Raw genomic sequence first — 6,738 nt, 5'->3', positions numbered from 1 at the left:
GGATAATACAGTGCCACCAACCTGGCCCGCTACCAAGGACTGTGGGCTCTCCTTCTCCGTGGCCGACTTGAGTAAGACATTTAAACATGTTAACCCTCACAAGGCTGCGTGCCCAGACGGCATCCCTAGCCAAGTCCTCAGAGCATGTGCAGACCAGCTGGCTGGTGTGTTTACGAACATATTCAATCTCTCCCTATCCCAGTATGCTGTCCCCACATGCTTCAAGATGGCCACCAATAAAGCAAAGGTAACTGAACTAAATGACTATCGCCCCTTAGCACTAACTTCTGTCATCATGAAGTGCTTTGAGAGACTAGTCAAGGATCATATCATATACCTGTCATTCTAGACCCACTTCAATTTGCTTACTGCTCCAAAAGGTCCACAGACGATGCAATCGCCATCACACTGCACACTGCCCTATCCCATCTGGACAAGAGGAATACCTATGTACGAATGCTGTTTATTGACTATAGCTCAGCATTCAACACCATAGTACCCTCCAAGCTCATCATTAAGCTTGAGGCCCTGGGTCTCAACCCCCACCCTGTGCAATTGGGTCCTCGACTTCCTGACGGGCCGACCCCCGGGTGGTGAAGGTAGGAAACAACATCTCCACTTCGCTGATCCTCAACACTGGGACCCCACAAGGGTGCGTGCTCAGCCCCCTCCTGTACTCCCTGTTCACCCATGACTACGTGGCCATGCACGCCTCCAACACAAACATCAAGTTTGCAAACGACACAACAGTAGTAGGCCTGATTACCAACAATGACAAGACAGACTACAGGGAGGAGGTGAGGGCTCTCGGAGTGTGGGTCAGGAAAATAACCTCTCACTCAACTTAAACAAAGCAAAGGAGATGATCGTGGACTTCAGGAAACAGCAGAGGGAGCACCACCCATCCACATCGACGGGACAGCAGTGGAGAAGGTGGAAAGTTTTAAGTTCCTTGGCGTACATATCACTGACAAACTGAAATGATCCACCCACATTCTACCCACGCACCTCTTCAACCTCAGGAGGCTGAAGAAATTTGGCTTGGCACCTAACACCCTTTACAGATCCACAATTGAGAGCATCCTGTCGGGCTGTATCACCACCTGGTACGGCAACTGCACTGCCCACAATCACAGGGCTCTCCAGAGCATGGTGCGGTCTGCCAACGCATCACCGGGGGCAAACTACCTGCCCTCCAGGACACCTACAGCACCCAATGTCACAGGAAGGCCAAAAAGATCATCAAGGACAACAACCACCCAAGCCACTGCCTGTTCACCCTGCTACCATCCAGAAGAAGAGGTCAGTACAGGTGCATCAAAGCTGGTACCGAGAAGCTGTTTTTCAGTCTCTATCTCAAGAACGTCAGACTGTTAAACAGCCATCACTAGCACAGAGAGGCTGCTGTCTACATACAGACTTGAAATCATTGGCCACTTTAATAAATGGAACACCAGTCACTTTAATAATGCCACTTTAATAATGTTTCCATATCTTGCATTACTAATCTCATATCTATTCTACACTATCTATTGCATCTTAGCCTATGCCGCTCTGATATTGCTCATCCATATATTTATATTTATATATTCTTATTCCATTCCTTACTTAGATTTGTGTGTATTAGATATTGTTAGATATTACTTGTTAGATATTGCTGCACTGTCGGAACTAGAAGCACAACATTTCGCTACACTCGCAATAACTTCTGCTAACCATGTGTATAAATAACATTTATTTTTTTAACAAATAAACAAACAAAAAAACATTGCTCACATTTGGGAATGCACACAAATGGCTCTTTGGAGGTCAGATGGTATGACATGATAAAATGTGCTGAAATTATGTATGGGGAATTGTTTTATTACTTTGTGCTCTCCTTGGGAGTGGATGGTTCCTGGATGGTTCCTGAAAGTCATGCAGCCATGCAGCCTCAATTTTGTGGAAGGTAGGCTAATAAGCAAAGTCACTTGCATTTCTATATAGAACATTCCTTAAACAATAAATCTATGTTTTGTTCGAAAAATGTGCATATTTGAGGTATAAATCAGTTTTACATTGCAGCTACCATCACAGCTACCGTCACAAATAGCACCGAAGCAGCCAGAGTAATTACAGACACCAACGTGAAATACCTAAATACTCATCATAAAACATTTCTGAAAAATACATGGTGTACATCAAATGAAAGACAAGCATCTTGTGAATCCAGCCAATATTTCCGATTTCTTAAGTGTTTTACAGCGAAAACACAATATAGCATTATATTAGCTTACCACAATAGCCAGAAACACAAGCCATTTACCAGCAGCAAAAGTTAGCGATCGTAACAAACCAGCAAAAGATATATAATTTTTGACTAACCTTGATAAGCTTCATCAGATGACAGTCCTATAACATCAGGTTATACATACACTTATGTTTTGTTCGAAAATGTGCATATTTAGAGCTGAAATCAGTGGTTATACATTGTGCTAACGTAGCATCTTTTTCCCAGAATGTCCGGATATTTTTATGACACTCACCTATTCTGACCAAATAACTATTCATAAACGTTACTAAAAAATACATGTTGTATAGGAAATGATAGATACACTAGTTCTTAATGCAATCGCCGTGTTAGAATTCTAAAAATAACTTCATGATCTTCCATCAGAATGTTGTACAAGGGGTACTTTGTCGGGAACAATCGTTGTTTGGTTTTAGAATGTCCTCTTCTCCAGTCAATTAGCACGGAAAGCTAGCAAAGTGGCGCGAAGCTCTCCTTCGTGAACAAACGCAGACAACGCAACACGCCTAACGTCCCGAAAAAAATTCAATAATCTAATAAAACTATATTGAAAAAACATACTTTACGATGATATTGTCACATTTATCAAATAAAATCAAAGCTATATTAGTCGTCTATAACGACAGCTTTTCAGAAGGCAATACCCGGTCCCTTCTCGCGCATTCCAGAAAACAGGAAATTGGTGTCATGCCAAGAGCTTTTATTCGACCTCAGATCAAGTTATACACTCCATTTCTTCTCTCACTGCCTGTTGACATCTAGTGGAAGGCGTATGAAGTGCATGTATACTAATACATATCAAGCACATTTATAGGCAGGCCCTAGAACAGAGCATCGATTTCAGATTTTCCACTTCCTGTCAGGGAGTTTGCTGCAAAATGAGTTCTGTTTTACTCACAGATATAATTCCAATTGTTTTAGAAACTAGAGAGTGTTTTCTATCCAATAGTAATAATAATATGCATATTGTACGAGCAAGAATTGAGTACGAGGCCGTTTGAAATGGGCACCTTTTATCCAGGCTACTCAAAATCTGCGCCTGCAGCCCAAACAGGTTAATTAACATAAGCGATTACAGCATACAAGCAGCCTACATGTGTTGTGATGACAGTTACTATAATCCATAGGCTAACGTTATGATAGAGTTCGCAGATGATATCTATGATCAATCTCCTCATTACTTGGTCTTGTAATTTATGTTTATAGCCTATTTTCTTTGTTCCTTTTATAGATGAAAGTGCGCAATACTGCCTTATTTAGACACAGAATGATAAAATAGTGAGGCAGTTAGACCAAACGTTTTGTTGGATGGAAGCTGAATTGAGAATGTCATGATTTATTGGTTATGTTAACATGTATTTGTGGATCAACAGAACTGATGTATTAATGTGGGGAATCTGTAAGTATCCTGTCATGTCTCATGTTGGTAAAGCAAGGTAGTGTCGTGTCTGGACTATCATTAAATGTGAAATCTTATTTCTATCATATCAGTTCTCTAGGTTGAAAGATCACATGATTAAACTAATCGCTGCTGAGGTCAGAGATCAATCCTTTTATGGGTGAGGGTTCACTAATTAGTGGAGGAGTGGGGACCACTCCCTCTGATAGCTTGCACATTATTATAATTTTTTTCCAAAGTTTGGTTTTGGAAAACGTTGGAAGCTGCAAAGATGATTTTAACCCTTTCACACGTACCATCACACGGGTGTGATCATTCTACAGTGGTCCCTGAAGAGTACGATCACACCCATGTGATTATTTAGAACACTTACTTAGAACGTCCAGTTTTGAATGACGCAACAATCAGCATTTGAGCTGGCCACCCTGGTGACAGTCCTTCTCATGGGGATAGTAAAGAAGAACTCCCTAAGAGAATACTGGAGCACAGATCCTATGTTTGCAACTCCCTTCTTTGCCACCCTCTTTTCCCAAGACCGCTTCCTAGTTCTGCTGCGATGACTGCATTTCGTCAACAATGCTACTGCCATCCTAAATGACCCGTTATACAAAATTTAAAAAATTCTTACCAGCCTGACAATAGCATTTGGTTGAGTCTTTGTGCTTTGTCAAGCACCAGACTGCGTGCTTGACTATAACCTCAAAATGGGGGCAGTGGATAAGGCGGACATGATAAACAGCTTTGTGGAATGCACTCAGAAAATGACCAAGTGGTATAAGAAGATATTTTTCCATCCGATCGACACAGCCCTCAATGGCTATATAGTTCACTGTAAACTAACAGGTGAGATTTCTGAACAAGGGATTTTTTGTCATTGAACATACAGTTCACATACAGAAACTATTATAACATAATAAGGCACTTACTCTGATAGAAACACAGCCTGGATTTGAACCAGGGTGTCTGTAGTGACACCTCTAGCATTGAGATGCTTTGCCTTAGACTGCTGAGCCACTTGGGAGTCATAAGAACAGGGTAGCTTCAAATTACAACACAAGCTAATACTTCTCTGATGCAATTAGCATTGTTTTACAGACCTAATAGGAGAATGTAGCTAGCTACATAAGCACGATTGAATACAACACAATAAAGGTGTACAATAAAGGTGTTGTAATATATAATGCTTTTTGGCCTCCCGGGTGGCGCAGTGGTCTAAGGCACTGCATCACCTGTGCCACCAGAGACTCTGAGTTCAAGCCCAGGCTCTGTCGCAGACAGCTGTGACTGGGAGGTCCATGGGGTGACACACAGTTGGCCTAGCGCTGTCTGGGTTTGGCTGGTAGCGATCTCATTGTGCACTTGCGACTCCTGTGGCAGGCTGGGTGCAGTGCATGCTGACCAGGTTGCTAGGTGTACAGTGTTTCCTCTGACACATTGGTGTGGCCGGCTTCCGGGTTGGATGCGCGCTGTGTTAAGAAGCAGTGCGGCTTGGTTGGGTTGTGTTTCGGAGGATGCATGGCTCTTGACCTTCGTCTCTCCCGAGCCCGTAAGGGAGTTGTAGTGATGAGACAAGACTGGGAATTACACTTTTAATTAACCTGAGAAGTTGGTTCATCTAGGTTAATATGGGAAAGTTTAAAATGTCTCATTTAATTGGAAGAACCTGAAAAGGTATGTTCGACAATTTAACTTATTAAATTGAACGAGACGATGATATCCAATCAATTGAGATTGTCTGGATTATCATAATTGTAACCAGTAGAGCAAATGTTATGGTAAATTCACCACTAGGTTTACTTATCCCTAAAGCCGAAGCCACATGGGATTTCCACGAAGGCAGGAATTCCTTCAGTACTGGGTAGTCCTGAATGAGCTTTGCAAAAGCAAATTTGACTGATTAATCAATGTTAACGATAAATCAAACCTGTATAGGCTATTTGAGAATTAAACTTTAATTAACCTGAGAGCGTAGCTGTATCAAGGCTAATGTGGAAAAGTTTAAATTGTCAGTGTAGGTTGGCTGGATATTAGAAGAGTAACCACTTGTTAGCACTGTGGGACAACGGTGGAACTCAATGGAATATTTATTTTATTAAAATTTGATTCTGTACCACCAGGGGTCACTTATCTCTGAGGCCTGAAACTTCAACATGCATACTAAAAACAGACCAAACTCATCTTGTCTTCTCTTATTATCTTTGGTTTCTGTGAGAGAGAAAAAGCTTGGCAGAAACTACCCATCCTCGGATTACTTTCAATTTCTAGAAATTGTTTTACTCAATTATTTAGATCAATGGTGAGCTCGCCCGTGATATGATTAATTATAATACATTTATATTTTACATTTAAGTCATTTAGCAGACGCTCTTATCCAGAGCGACTTACAAATTGGTGCATTCACCTTATGATATCCAGTGGAACAACCACTTTACAATAGTGCATCTAACTCTTTTAAGGGGGTGGGGAGCTAGCTACATTCTCCTATTAGGTCTGTAAAACAACAATAATAATAATTGCTATTAGCTAATTTATATTGTAGTTTATGTCAGCCGAGAATTATAAAATATGACCGCTTGTGTTACGTCAATCTTTCCTCAGTTAGCGCTAGAACTAATGTAGCCTTCATCTTCCTGTTTGGATGATTGCTTATGCTGTCGCTACTTCTGTGAATGTCTGAACATTGCATCCAAAAATAAACTGCTCACATTCTGGACAACTTTGTAAGGACTGTGTTTGTGCAAAATGTTTCTGAAAAAACAGTGTGGCCAGCTCAAAAGCTGATACTTGCGTCATTCGAAACTGGCACTTCCAAATAAGCATTCTAAATAAGCGTTCTAATCACACTGGTTTGATTGTATGCTACAGGGACCACTGTAGAATGATCACACCCGTGTGTTGGTACATGTGAAAAGGTTAAAAACGGTATTATCTTATTCTTCACCGAGTCGTGGCTGAACGACTACATTAATAACATACAGCTGGCGGGTTATACACTCTATCGGCAAGATAGAACAGCAGCTTCTGCTAAGACACATGCATATTTGTAAAC

Source organism: Salvelinus alpinus, chromosome 6 (assembly GCF_045679555.1).
Source record: "Salvelinus alpinus chromosome 6, SLU_Salpinus.1, whole genome shotgun sequence".
NCBI lineage: Eukaryota > Metazoa > Chordata > Actinopteri > Salmoniformes > Salmonidae > Salvelinus > Salvelinus alpinus.
This window is presented reverse-complemented; position numbering follows the sequence as displayed.